The sequence below is a fragment of the Paroedura picta genome, chromosome 1 (assembly GCF_049243985.1).
Source record: "Paroedura picta isolate Pp20150507F chromosome 1, Ppicta_v3.0, whole genome shotgun sequence".
NCBI classification, from domain to species: domain Eukaryota; kingdom Metazoa; phylum Chordata; class Lepidosauria; order Squamata; family Gekkonidae; genus Paroedura; species Paroedura picta.
This window is the reverse complement of record NC_135369.1, coordinates 135,151,950-135,167,233: the sequence shown is the minus strand read 5'-3', so window position 1 is coordinate 135,167,233 and position 15,284 is coordinate 135,151,950. Positions and strand designations below refer to the sequence as shown.

Sequence of the window (15,284 nt, the reverse complement as noted above, 5' to 3'; positions counted from 1 at the left end):
GCCAACCATTAGCGCAAAATGTCTTTTTGGCTTTCAGTTTCTGCTTAACCTTCTAACCTTCTGCCTTCTCCCGATCATACAGGGATCGGAGCACCTTGTTTTAAAGCCAACCATTAGCACAAAATGTCTTTTTGGGCTCCAGTTAACTTGTTCAGGGTCTTAAAATTCCACCCAGACAGAAATAAAGTGAAAAAGAATATGAATTCTAAAAGGGGGGAAATGCTGTATCATTCTGCTGTTTCTCCATAGCAATGGGGTAGTGCTGATTTCTATTAAAAATACATCTGTGTTGTGACATTACCGTATAGCAATGCAGAAGTGCCTTTTTAAAACGTTAATTTCAGGGCAGGGGGAGAAAGTTTCAGTCCATGAGATAACTGCTGTGTTGTGATTGGTGGCTTGCTGTGATTGACAAGTCAAGGAGCAGAGGGAGAAGTTTGTGTTGCTTTCTCTTGCAGCCTTGTCAGGAGGCAAAAAGCCATGACAGGGCAGAGGAAAAATGTGAGAGGGCTCTCCCTATGAGGAGGGCTGCAAGTGCAAGATTTACCATCCAATGTTTGTAAGCAGGAAGCCACTCTGTTTTACACCTTCGTGCGGAAATGGTCTATATATTTACAGGGGGGAGGAGGAGGAGCTCTTGGCATCCACTATTGATGTGACAGGGCTGGAGTGGGTCCACCTTCATCTAAATCTAATCCACATTCCTAATTATATGTTCTACATGTAAATTGAACAGACAGGGAAATAAAATAATCTTTATCTGACACCTTTGCCAATTGGAAACTATTCTGTTTCTCCATATCCTTTCAACATCTATATGTGCCTCCCTCACCCAGTTGTTCCAGAGTTTCGGCCTGGGCTGTCATCCATATGCTGATGACGTTCAGGTATTCCTTTTCCACAGACTCCTTGACCAGATGCTTGGAGGCCATGGTGGATTGGCTCAAGCAGAATCAGCTGAAGTTGAATCCAGATAAAATGGAAGTCCTTTGGCCGGGTTTGCAAACCATGGTGGAGGTGGTGCAACTCCTGGCTTTTGATGGTGTCAGTTCTGTTAAGAGCCTGGGCATGATTCTGGATGCTTCACTATCTATGTAGCCCTAGATCACAAATGTCACTCTCCAGGAATTCATTCATTCATTCATTCATTCATTCATTCATTCATTCATTCATTCATTCATTCATTCATTCATTCATATATTTATATACCGCTGCTCCCCAGCAGGTCTCACGGCGGTTTGCATTTTATCCCCCTCGCCAAGCGCAATACCTTGCACCCTACCTTGCCACCGTGATCCATGCAATCATCATCTTCAGACTAGACTACTGTAACTCACTTTATGTAGGGCTACTCTTGAAGCTGCTCCACAAACTCCAATTGGTCCAGAATGCAGCTGCTTATGTTCTCACTGAGACCCAATGGAGAAGCACATATTCAACCTGTGCTCTTCCAACAGCACTGGTTCCAAATTGGAGACCAGATCAGCTTCAACGTTTTGGTGATAACTTTTAAACAGTCTGGGACCCTCATAGCTTTAGGACCATCTCTTCCATCCCACCCACCTCCAAGTGCTAAGATCTAGCAACTGGAATTTGCTCAGGGTCTTCGGCCCCAAAAAGGTGAAATTGGCCTCAACCAGGGTGTAGTCTGCAAGGGGCTTTTTACTCACTCCCAGTCTGAATAAATTCCTGCTGTCTACACTGAATTCAATTTCCATTTTGATTTTGGGTGCTTTAAATATTCCCTCTGCAACACGCATAACTGATCCAGAGTGACCCTACCTTTCCCCCGCTATATCCAGAAGTGGATATAAGCCTTGATATTTGAAAAATCTGCATCAGTAAGTGTGCAGATCTCTGCTTTTTGAAGAACTGGTTCCGAAAGATTTAAATATAGAATTAGGGATATGAAAATGTGATAATGTAAGTAGAAAATAATCTACAGTTCTGGTGCTATAAGTGTTGATTAGGCTCTGCAGGGAGAGGAAGGGGCCAGTTCTTCATCCATGCTTAGCAGAGCACTTTGGGATTGGGTGCTGTTTATGGAAGGTCTTCACTTAGCTGCATGGATCTGCTGGTCAGTGAAGTGCTAAATGGGCTCTGCAGAGGAAGAATGGGCAATCTTTCCTCTGCAGAGGCTGATTGGCACTTCTCTGGCCAGGTACCCTGCTAGCCATCTGAGCAGCAGAATGCAATAAGCTAGCTCTGTCAAGTGGCTGATTGGTCATGTGTGATACTAAGCACCCTAATTCCCTCACGTGGGTTAAAGAGAATATTTTAGGGCCTAGTGAAGCTCACAGGTATGAGCGTCCTGCCTTGTGGCCCCAGATTTATGGTCACTTCATATCAGTGGATACCATGTTGGGGAACCTAGCCGATTTATATTCTAAAACAACCATACATAGTTCTCAGAACTTTGTTCTGAGAACAAAGTCCGCATCAGCATTATCAAAAAGCACTAAAAAGGCATTTGCCAGATTGTTGTTTAATGTTTATTTCACAGTTAACTTTAATAAACAGTTTAAATAAACAGAAAAATCCCACTTTCTGACTCTTAGGCAAGTAATCACTTGCATGGTGTGAAAATTCTGGTCTCTAAAGTGCATAGTATCAAAATTGCTGTCTGTCTTTGTTCCCCTGAATTGTGTTTTTCATTAAGTCCTTGCACTTCCTGAAATAAAATCTGTTGTATAGTTATTTGATACTATATTTGCCAAATGAATTGCAGAATGCAATGTGATCTTAGCTTTTCCTTTATGTTTGTGAGATGTTAAAAACAAAGCTCTTTTTGTGTTAAAAGTTGTGGGCTGAGTAATCCATGTCTTTGAATGAAATGGTGCTTGTGAAACTGCCCTTAAATGCTGTTTAGAGTTGTCAGGGCAAGAATAAAATCACTGCTCTTTAAATTTCTTTTTTTTTTTATTGAAAGTTTTTATTTTTATTTTCCAAAGTTAAAGACAGTGAGATACATGCAATCTATACTGTCAATACAGAAAAAGGAGGGCTATGCTCTTCATTTAATACATTTGGTTCCCTGTTTCAATCCCCTTTGTATTATTTTCTTAAATAGTTCAGGTAAGGGCCCCATTGTTCTTGAAAGGCCTCTTCTGTTTTTCCGTTAATTATCAGTGTCAGTTTAGCCATCTTGGCAAAGTCAGCTAGTTTATTCAGCCAGTCTTCTGTCGATGGTAGTTCTTGCGTTTTCCATTTCTTGGCCAATTCTAGTCTTGCTGCCGTCGTCGCGTAGAAGAAGAAGCTCTGTGTGTGGGTTGGGAGGCATTGAGGAGGAACACTTAATAACATAGCTTCAGCTTTCATAGGGAATCTAATACCCCACATTTTCTGCATAATAGTATGTATTTTTGCCCAAAACTTATAAACTTTTTCACATCTCCACCACATATGAAAAAAAGAACCTACTTTATCATCACATTTCCAACATTTGTTACAATTTTTGGCAATTTTAGCGATCACTTTTGGTGTTACATACCACCTATAAAACATTTTGTACCAATTTTCTTTAAGTATTTGACTGTTTAGAGTTGTCAGGGCAAGAATAAAATCGCTGCTCTTTAAATTTCTATATAAGGCTGTCTTAAAATGCACAAATTAAGGGGGGGGGGTTGGAGAGAGAACAGTTTTGTTGATTCTTGTCAGAAGGTGGTGGACAGATCTGTGATAATACTGTTTTTTGTGCATGGAGCTGTCTTACCCATTACACTGGACAGGGGAGTGCTTTCTTTTGGAGCCTCAAGATGGTCTCCACTCATCTAAAAATTAATTTTCCTGTATTCAAGAGAAAAAGCAGTTAAGGCTGCCCAAATAAAAACGTGAGTTTCTTTTGAAAAGTGGACCTCAAGAGGCTGTCTAATAAGGCTCAGATTAAGTGTCTGGTTAAGAACTGCAGTTACAGGAAAGGGAAAGGGAACTCACATTCATTTGAGTCAGTAGAAATTTTCCATCTTCAGTTTCTACATATTGCCCAGCCTGGCTTCTGGACTTCAGTTTCTACATATTGTGGATTTGGCCTGGCTTCTGGACCGCAGCACCCCCTAGGTCCCTTGCCTTCCCTAAGCAGTTTACAGCAACATTCTCCTCCCTTCCATTGTTCCCTTCTGACAATCACCCTTTGAGGTAGGTTAGAGAGAGAGAGTGGATGCAGGCCTAACGTCTCCCAAGAGGACAAGGTGGGGATTTATATTTCAGATCCTATTTCAACATTGTAATGATGGCAGGAGAAGGAAAGGGAGGGAGGCCAGCAGTGAGCATGACGATTAGGTTCATTTAGGATATCTTCTGCTTTAAATGAAAGAGGTTCCTTCCTACAGGGGGTTGCTGTCTATTGCTTGCCTTTCTCCTTGACTCTCTAGCAGCCATCCTGAAGTACTCCATTGATATTACTTGGCCAACAGAAATGAGGTTTCTGATGGATGCTTGCTTTCATTACTTTATTATTTTTTTTAAAATAAATCTATTGTGAAAATTAATTACCTGCTGCACAAAATAGCTGGGAGACTCAGATAAACTAATTTTTGTCCGGCCTTTTTTTCTGTCCAACTTTAAGTGGAAAAGAATATTATTTACATTTGAGAGCAGCTTAGAACATCTATTGCCTGGAACCCTAGAGATTTTAAGAATGCTGTGTAGTATTTGAGCACCAGTATTACAGAAAATGAAAGCTGCTCAGATTCTTTTTGAAGGGCACAACAGGCACAAAATGTTAACAGGGCTCCAATTCTTCAAAACTTTACTGTCAGCCAGACAGATCACTCATGCATTTCGGGTGTTTCCGGACGTAGCTGCAAAACCTCCATCCTGCTCTCAGTTAATGTGACTTTCCTGAGCCTGCAAGACTTTTCCTGTGATTAACTAGTATTTTCAAGGAAGGATGGTGGTGGGAGTTCTCCTGCCCCCAGCTCTTGTTACCTGCAGTCACTCAGGAGGCCTGCAGGACGTGCAATGGTGTTAATATGTCACTTCCAGGAAAAACCTGGAATTGATGTCATATTGCTCTAGGATTGCCAGAAACTCAGTGTTTCTCACCCTACCCAAGTGTCATAATACTGTCACCTGATTATTCTCCACCATGCCCCCAGATTCCTGCCAGCTGCAGCTGGTAATTCTGCTGACCAAAGCCAATATCTGTAGCTTTATCAGATAAGCTCCTGTCAGTATCTCTCTTCATCTAAAAGGTTTTTTAAATGTGTGCATTGTATACTAAAATATCTCCTTTCCTCCCGTGATTGTGATTAGGGTTTTGTGCGGCTGCTTCCGAAGCAGCCATTTCAGGCTGAAGTAGCTAGCGCTGTGGCGCGTGGGGAGAGGGAAGGCACGGGCACTGGTGCGCCAGTTGACGCACACATGCAGGCGCAGAGCTCTGCACCAGCATGCAGGTGCCAGGTTGCACACAGGCACCCGTGCCTCCCTCTGGGCCGCGGCGCTGGGTGCTTCGGCCTGGAACGGCCGCTTTGGACACCACTGCGCGCAATCCTAATTGTGATCCTCCTGCCCCACTCCCCCCGGGAACACTTCTGTGTATGCAGGAGGATAACCCCTGTGGTGATTTTATCCAACCCTTCCAGCTCTGCTGTTGCCAGTCCTCTACCTTGTGCAAGATGTCCAGTGACAATTATCAAGTGATCCTGAACCCCAGGGTGGGATTTCCACCTTCAGCCACGTTCTTAGAGTATGAACTCCCTCTGGACTGGAGGGGATTAAACCACCCAATTCTTCCTTTTCCCAGACTAGGACATTCTCTCTTTTGTCTTCCAGTTTGAGCCCACCTTAACCCATTCATTCATAAGTGACCCTTTTATAGGTTTATAAGTTCTTTCTGCTCTGCCACACCATAACCCTCATAGGATATAACCCTCCCCCCTCCATGCCACCAGCAATTCTCTTCTGTACTTCCTTTCTGCAGTTTCCCATCTTCGCTAGGGCCCTTCCATTTTGGCCCAGTCACTAGAGCTAAGCCCCAGCAGGGTCCCTTCCAGGCACTTGCTCTGCTAGTCCAGGTCTTCTGAGGCCTCTTGTCAGTCAGCACCCACTGATGATGTCCTCTGTGACTGCAGCCATCCTTCCTAGGCCTCACTTGACTCTGGCGTCCTCTGTCTCTCTCCTGCTGTAGCGGTTCGGTCCTGGGTCCTGTCACCCAACCCTCTCCAGCTCCTGAATGCAATGAGGTGGGCCTCTCCCATCTGTAAGTTGGCCGCCCTCTGCCATGTTGAGTTGTGGGAGGCTTCCAGCCCCTGACATGTTCCCTTCCAGGGCTTTCCAAGCTCCCACTTTCCAAGCTCACATGTGTTACAATGAAAGCGTGCTACAACTTTACACAGCCATGGATTTATACCAGTATTTTGCAAATAATACATGTATAAACCTGATAATCTCCTAATGATGTAATACATCTCTGTCCATCTAATTACATTGTCATTCAGTTGATTTGTGCAAGCACCCTGCTGAGCAAATATTATGGGAAGGAAACCTTAAAAAAAAAGAAACAGGCCTCTATTATTAATGTGCTTCCCTGTTTTCATTGTTGTGTCACCAAGAACATACTTTCTCTTTCTGAACTCCAAAACACATACGTGTGTGAGTTCCTGTGGACAATAGGGTGGGAAAAATACAAAGACTCAAATGCTCTCAGTGCTTTGGAATAAAAGGTATTCTCTCTGGACCTTGTAAAACCTGATCTTTTTACTGACGTTCTGGATCCTGAGTCCTCCACTGCCACCTTCTGATGCGTGAGTGGATGGAATAGCATTCTTGACCTTTTTGAATCAGTTTGGAAGCACTTTAAGGAGCAACAACGGGAACAAGTTGGGAGATGTAAATTGTTAACCCACACTCATTATGTTGCTTGAATTAGGGATCAATGCTGGATTAATTTTCAGTGTACAAGAAATGGTGAGGTGTTTTATTTACAAAATGACACAAACAAAGGGACTGAATCCTGCCCTGAGGTGCTTACATTCAAATTTCAACCTCAGGAAAAACGACTTGGCAAAGGGAGACACAAGGAATAAATGTCAGCAATTTTGTATTCAATTAAGCCAGGCTTACTCAATTTGGGTGGGAGTAAATTAATTTTTAATCTATATTTAATTTAAAAAATATTGGGTGATATGACCATATATGGGCATGATCCTGGCCCCTTTCAGCCGCTCTAAGTGGAGTTAAAGGGGAAGTGGCACAGCTGCCCTCTTCTCAACATGGCTGTGAGAGGGAAAGGGATGGAGAGGCGAGGTGCTTCCCCTCACTGCATGCCCAGGCAACCCAATGCGAGACTGCATTAAAAAAAATTAAGAGCCATGTGGGAGTGGGAAGTTGGTTGTGATGAGCCTGGCTGCCCAGGGCATAGGGTGAAAGTGGCTTATTTTTGCCTGGGCAACTTTGCAAAGCCTGCCCCGTTAAGGTTTTGTTTACAAAACATCTGAAAATATTTCTGTGCTTTCACTTCCTGTGCTGCGGGAGTGGTCTGGTGATGTCGCATCCAGTGGGAGTGGTGGGGTGATATCACTTCTGGTGACATGTGACTTCCAGGGGCATGGCAAGGAAGTGTTACCTGCTGACATCACTTTTGGGATATCTCAAAGCCTGAAGAATGTTTCAGGGGGTTATCATCTGTAAAAAAAGGATGAGAAAGGCTGAATTAAATTCTGATGCAACCATGAATGTGGATATTTAAGGAAAGCCTTCTTGCAAATTCTTCATAGGTTATACTTTATATTATAAAGAATAAACTATTTAACATTTTTTCCAGTACAGTCCTTTTTGTTGTCACCTGGTATTGTGGGCCATGTGGCAACAACCCACCTGCCACAGCAGGGCATATCCGTGGACCTAGCAGTAATACACAGCTGGGTGGATATGGTTGCCAACCCTGGGTTGGGAAATAAGTGGAAATTTGGGGGGCAGAGCCTGAGGAGGGCAGAGTTTGGGAAGAGGAAGGATTTTAGTAAGGTTTAACGCCATAGAATTTACCTTCCAAAGCAGCCAGGTGAACTGATCACTGTCTCCTGGAGATCAGCTGTAATCCCAGGAGATCTCCAGCCACCATCCAGGGGTTGACAACCCACTAGCATTTCCCTTCCAAGTTGGGTGGAGCGGAGTGGGAGCAGGAGGGTAGACCCATGGTAGCCTCAGTAATAGTGCGGCTTGGCAACCTGCCTCATGGAGGCTCAGAAGGCCAGGAGATTGGGCAAGGTAGCAATGGTTGTCTGGGCCCAGGTGGCTTAAATCAGGGTATGGCTATGAAGAACAGGAGTGGACAAAGGCACCCTGGGCCCAGGGCTCTTTTTCACTATACAGATGAGCAGTAAGCTTAGAACAGGTAAAAGGAAGTACGTCTTTACCCAAAAAAAATAAGAAAGACATGGAATTCACTGCCATAGGAAGTGGTGGAAACCAAACACATAGACAGCTTCAAGAACGGATTAGATAAACATATGGAGTAGAAGTCCACCAATGGCTATTAATCCATATAGATGGAGCACTATGTCTAGGGTAGTGAGGGTGTTTGGAGGGTAACAGTGGGAGGATTTCTGGAGTTCTTGCCTTGCTGTTGGACCTTCTGAATGAACTTGGACTTTGGCCAGTGTGTGACAAGGGAGTTGGGCCAGAGGAGCCATTGGTCTGATCCAGCATGGCTTCTTGGCTTCTCTTATGTTCATGTAAGTTGTAATTGTGGGAGATCTCTAGCCACCACTGGGAGGTTGGTAACAGTATCTACATCATAGGCCAATATTACCATTTAGGTTGTCTTAATTCAATTTCCTCATTTCCATCCATCTCAAAGTGTTCTCAAGCATGGCTTATTATAGCCACATTGTCATTAGGACTGAATGAAAAAGATAATTAAATGTAGTGTCATTTACATTCTAAGGACACTGCAACACAGACCTCTGGATGGTCTCTCCCAGCACTTTTAAGTAAGGGCAAATAGAACTACCTCAGATGATTGAAACCATCATAGCATGATTCTTCCCAGTTCTGCTCTAGGTCCAGAAACTCCCTGTGGTTGAAAGTTCCTGAGAAAACCAGCAGCATTAATAGGAAAATATTTCCCTATGCAAGGATTCAGAGCACATGTTCACCTTTACAGATCCCCAGATTCTGTCAAACATCCATCACAGTAACAGTAATAGTCCATAAATGGACCAGATTATGCATTAGAATAGACCAGAAAATGCAATAGTCATATCTTCTTTCTGAGCTATGGTATAGCCCACTTCCAAATTAAAATGTGCTTTATGGAACAGAGGCTGGTTCCTAGTTCCATATTTGCATTTACTAGTTCCTTATTTGCAAATCCAGCTGCAGAAAACAAAGATACTTAAAAACACCAAACCTCAAAATAAGCTTTGGACAACCACTTAGCATACATCCCTGCATTCAGGGGAGTCTTTGCATGTTGTTTCTTGGGCCAAAGACCAGTTTTTATATAGACTGCTCCAAACTAAGGTGCCCTCTGGAAAAATGCAGATTTAGAAAATGTAGGAAAGCTGTACACCCAGATAAATTTTGACCATGCTGAATCATACATCTCTGCGCTAGAGAGACTGTCCTTATCAAGAGGACATGAACTTGTGTTGATTCAAACACTGCTTCCGGCACTCCAAAATAAGCTTTCATACAACTACTTTCACAGATTCCCTTGGCCTAGGTGAAAACTTTGGATCAGCACCTCCATCATCATACTATTAAAGTTATTTTGTTCCCTGCAAACCTTTCTAGTATTGAAAAAGTGTTCATTAAAAATTTTATTTAAAAAAACATTCTCATATTGCTATCTCCGCATAGGGTAGAAGAGGGGGAATACTGAAGTCCCTCCTGCCACTGTGCTAGGGATGTCAGTCCCCAGGTGGGACCTGTGGATCCCCTGGAATTATAGCTCATCTCCAGGTGACAGAGATTAATCTCCCTGGAGAAAATGGCTGCCTTGGAAGATGGATTCCATAGCATTAAACTCTACTGAGGTTCTTCCCTGCCCCAATTTCCACACACTCCTGGTTCTAACCCCAAAGTCTCCAGGGATTTCTGAACCCAGAGATGGCAACCCTGTACTGTGCCCTACCTTGGGGTGGATTGGCCCATTCGCACAGTCTTTTTAAGATGAGTCCCAGGTCATACTTCAATGCAAGTTGGGTTGGGCTTTTTGCAGAAAACAATAATGAGTAATATGATGGGATAAGGGATTGTGTGAATTTGAGAGGAATGCTTCTGAAATCTTATGTTGTAGGTGACAGTCTCCAGTTTAATTCATAAATGGTTTGTGTTGGTTCAGAGATTATTTTGAAGGTACAGCTTCCCCCAGTTTCTGAAGTGTGGAGCAAGAAAATGCATAGGTCCTACTTGGAAGACAGAGTCCCCTGAATATATGGTTGTCTGATATATGGTAGTCCAAAGCTTGTTTTGTGGTGCAGAGCTTTTAATGTATCCTCAGTATTTGTGGGAAGAGTTACAAATAAGTCCTCAATATTTGTGGGAGGGTTCACAAATAGGGAAATAGGAAGTGCAATTAAGGAACTGGGAACTTACTTGTGCCTGCTACCTGTATCCACAAAAACCTCTCCAAAAGTATCACAATTAATGCCCTGTCCTTGATACCATAAATACTCAGATTTAGGAGTCAGCAGGTACTAGGGCAGCTAAACAGCTAGGCTGGTTGTGAACTAACTGATTTATTATGCATTTAGAATATTTCTGTGCTGCCTCTTCAGAGCCCCTACTCAAGGCAGCTTACAATTAAAAACCACAACGGTGGTGAGAAATTACATTTCTTTGCTGCTTTCACTGCAGTAAGTTCTATAAGTATGTTCTGTTGGAGTCTGTACAAGTTTTCTACCAGTGCTGCTCTAAATGTCTCCCAGCCCTCTTCAGGTTACCCAGCTCCTTAGTAAATCACAAGGCTGAGTTCTACTCCAATGGCGGAAGATATCGATGAGGAAACCTTACTGACAATTTTCTTTGGGCTTCACATTGCAAACTTCTCTGGAATCCTGAAATCCCCCAGAGTTATATTGTGTCCACTCCAACTGTGGCTACAATTTCATCCAGCAGTATACATTTTTAATGTATTATTTTCTCCCACTCTATCCTGGCAGGGTATGGGGTTATTTTTGCTGAAAGAGCTTCCAGGCGTATCACAAAGAAGATAGTGCATTTAGGTGGCCTTTGTTGGATAAGACAGGAAGTTTCTCAGAAAGCATCACAGCCAAATTGTGACATTATCTAGTCGTAACAGAGGTTTTTTTTTTTTTTTTAACTATTACACTTTTTTCTTTCGGCAACATGCTGCAGTAGACTAGTTCAAATACTACACGTAAGCTGAAAAGCCATTAGTGTTCCACACTCCATTCTTGCAACTCATTTATGTGTCTGAATTAACGTTCACAGCTTAATGTACTGTAGCAGATCTCCCTGTAATGCAGAGTGATCATTGTTTGGTTAAGAGAACAAGTGCATTTTCTTTCTCATTTCCAGAGAGGAAGTCTGATAGATGTTTTCCTGGAAAAGCTTCTTTTAAGGAGGATGCATTCATTTGTGTATAAAATTCAAGCATGTTGCGCTTTGCATATCTTTAGTGTAACTATATTTGGAGACATATTTCTTTGCATGGTTTTGGCTGTTAATACACATTTCCTACTTTTGGATGCCCTTTGGTGTAACATTTGAATAGGATTGCATGGCCACAGAACTATGGCCTAACTCTCCAGTAGCCAACTGCAGTTTGGTAAATTTCTGGAAGTTTGGGACATGGAGCTTGGGAGGGCAGGATGGGACCTCAGTGGCATAGAGTTCTTTGAAGACTACCTTTTCCTCCAGGCGATGTGATCTCTGTAGTCTGCAGGTCAGTTGTAATTCTGGGAGATCTCCAGACCCTATCTGGAGTTTGGCAAGCTACACCGTCACAGATTATGTTCCAGACTGTCAGTATTGGAAACTTGTGATTGATTATGAACAAGTGCTTTCCCTTTTCTGCTCTCACATGCCATTTCCTTCCTCCATGTCTAAGTTAGGGATGCCAGCCTCCAGGGGGGACCTAGGGATCCCCTGGAATTACATCTCATCTCCAGATTACAGAGATAAATTCTCCTGAATAAAATGGATGCTTCAGAGGCCCATTGTACCCTACTGAGATCTTCATCCTTTTCAGGCTCCATCCTCAAATCTTCAGGAGTTTCTCAACCTGGATTTAACAACCCCCCCCCCGCCCCCCATTCCTCATTGGTGTTCATGGGGACCCAGGAACTCTAGTCCAAGTTCCTATAACCATAATTTGCTGTGACAGTTTGATACTGGTGAGCTCTAATCTCCATGATCTGAGACTATAGTTTAAAGAGGATTTGCCAACCATATTTTGGCAGAACTCAGTTTACTGGGCTTGCCCAGTTTTGGTTATCCAAACAAAAGTTGGTGGTCAGATACAGGATCATCTTGCAGTTACAGAAAATGTTTTTCAGTATGTATCAGGAAGGTTTTGCATTTAAAGTAGGATTCAAAAACCTTTTAGAAGCATTCAAGATTAAAAGTTGTAAACAAGCTATGTGTTTTAAGTACAACAAAATTTGAGTCTAGTGGCACCTTTAGGACCAACAAATATACAAGGCATGAGCTTTCACGTGCACGCACACTTCCTCGGACAATCGAACAAAAATCATAAGAGTACGGCTATAAGGAGAGAGTAACTTAGTAGTAAATTAGTATTTTCAGAGGATTTTAAAATACTTTTTATGGCTCACAATAGCATAGCTTTTTTTCTGAGGAATAATCACATTTGATATGATAAGCAGGAGTGGGAACTGGCCGGCAGGTCCCTGATTCTTTATAACCTGATGGGCCTTGGGGATTCCTCTATTGACATGTAAATTGTTCTGCCCTTTTATGGCACCAGGCACAGTTCTGTTTAGTCCAGCTGTCCTTGTGTTTTGTGTCATTTGTTGCTTAGTCTCTAAGGCTGGGTGATGTTTGGCAAACACATGGCTGTGAAGATTTGCTGCTTCCCACAGTGTGGCATCACATATCATGTGAGTAAATACTTGGGTAGTTGTGAGGCAAATAAAATGCATAGAATTCTGGTCAGAAGTATCTAGGAATATACTGCTTGCTGCTCAAATATTTGAAATATGTAACTATTTAAGCCTCAGGAAGAACCGTTAAAAGCCTTAGGCAGTAATTGAAGGTTCTTTCCTCTTCAAACAATGAGCCATATTATCTTCTTCAGTGGGAAAGTCTGTGTGGCTTTACAACAGGATAACTGACGAAAGAGCCTGTCCTTGTATCTGTTGGCTCTTTTCTTTGAATAAGACCATTCAATTATTATGGATTAGCAAAAAGCTTTGCTTTGTTATTAAGCAATTATGCTAGGTGACTGCGAATTTGTTTTTTAATGCCAGCTCATCTGTTCCTTTTTAAAAAGGGAGAGAGATCATGATCACACCAGCATTACTACTTAAATTTGCTTTTGGAAAATATGCAGCACAGAACAGAGTAGGCCATTTTTAAAACGGACTTGCAACAATATCATCTTGTCTGGAGTCATTGAGAATTCGTGAAAAGTTTTTTGTTTTACTTTCTACTTTCATTTTGTAATAAACCAAGTCAAAGTTTATTGATACCTAGCTCCTTATTAGTTGGACAAAGAGGACCAGTGTTGCTCTTAAGACTTAAAAGGAAGCAAGAGCATGGCTGTCATCACTTCAGCTGGTAAAATATTCAGGGTTTCACCCTGTGTTTTCTGGCATATGAGATTTCTATGCTTCCAAAGACCAGAAGAGATAAAAGGTTAACAAAACTAATGAACAATTTTTTTCAGATTTTCTAAACAGATTTACAAGCAGCAAAGAAGTATGAAATTCTTATTATCTAAGTTAACTAGATATAAATTTTAGACTATTCATTTTGATTTAATGAAATATGGTAACCTGACAGATGATGAGAATGAGAGAAACAATGCAGTTTCTTCCAGGATTTATTTCAGGTTGGAAAGTTGACGAAGCAGAAGGCTGCCGGAAAGATGCTCCAGAGATAAAAGTACTATCACAGCAAGACAGTACATGGGCAGTATTTTTTAAAAGCAAGTGGGTAACTGAACAAATAGGAACTTTTTAAATGTATCAACCTGGAGTGAAGGCATCAGGTATTAAAAACCAGGGAGATAAACAGTGAGCATGGTCTGGCAAAGGAGCTAATGGGATTGCTGAGACTCGTTCATCTGTTGTGCTTCTGTTTGTGGGTGGGTACCATTCCTTTGTTTCAGGGAGTACTAAAGAGAGAATGCACATTTGATCATTTAAACTCTGGTGTAGGAGTTTAAATGGGGAAAAGTTCAGATGTGATGGCATCAAAGGTGAGTGGCACACAGACAAATATGGCTGGGTATCCTTGCAATAGCCATGAGATCAAGATGGGGAGCGAATCAGGAACGGCTGCATGGCTCTCATTGTGCTCATTGCAAAAGACAAGAAAGGTGCTGACCTTTGTTCTTCCCCACAGATTCAATTAATATGCAGTTATTCTCCAAAGACAGAGGTATTCACAACGTGGTCTTCATTTTAGACTAATCAGCATGGGATGGAAATTGGAATACCAAATCCAAGTTGTTTCCATACCACTAGCCCAGATTCAACTGTACCCTGAACTGACATTAATAGTAGATAATTTTAATTGGGTTGCACAGGTTGTGACCCCACATTCTGAATGTGCAGCGAGGTTCAATAAGCCTCCTGTTTTGGTTGCCTGCTGGGACTACAAAACAGGAGGGTTGTCAAGGATCTGGCAGACCCTAATCCATGACTGCTGAGCTGTATTCAGCTTGGCGATCAGGTCACATGTTGTGCATACCTTCCTTTAAAATGTCCCATGGCTTTCTGTTAAATGTGCCAGAGATCTTGAAAAGAACTAGGATTTGGTATTCATTTGCCTTTTTTTGTAGGAAGGGAGAGGGGGAGTGAATGTTTAGCTCCCTTATTGTTTAGCTCACAGTTTCTGTCACTTCCGCCTACTGGGACTCAGCAGGAGAGGGAGCTAAAAGATGGCCCCCTCCATTTCTTCTCCAGTTCTGTCCATGTGGATATTTACTAGAGTTGTGTCACTGCTGCCTCTCCTTCCTAATTCTCCATTACTTCATAGAAATTGCTTTCCGTTAGAAGAGGAGCATTATTATTATTTATATTTCATTTGTACCTTTCCTTACCTTTCCCTATTGCTCAGTGCAGCTTAAAGGTTTAAAATACATACATGCAAATAATATAAGTAATATATAAGATAAAATGACATTACAA

General features: G+C 42.2%; 1 protein-coding gene across 2 annotated transcripts in view; it reads left to right on the top strand.

Annotated features, from left to right (window-relative positions):
- Positions 1–15,284, top strand: part of ANKRD6 (ankyrin repeat domain 6) — an 87,081-nt gene that overhangs the window by 9,785 nt on the left and 62,012 nt on the right. The window contains exon 1 of one of the 2 annotated variants that reach the window (XM_077304368.1): positions 12,913–13,028. The exons of the other annotated variant lie outside the window; for it this stretch is intronic. The gene's annotated coding sequence lies outside the window, so the exon portion shown is untranslated. Of the gene's footprint in view, positions 1–12,912; positions 13,029–15,284 lie in introns of those variants that run through there. 2 annotated transcript variants of the gene reach the window in all.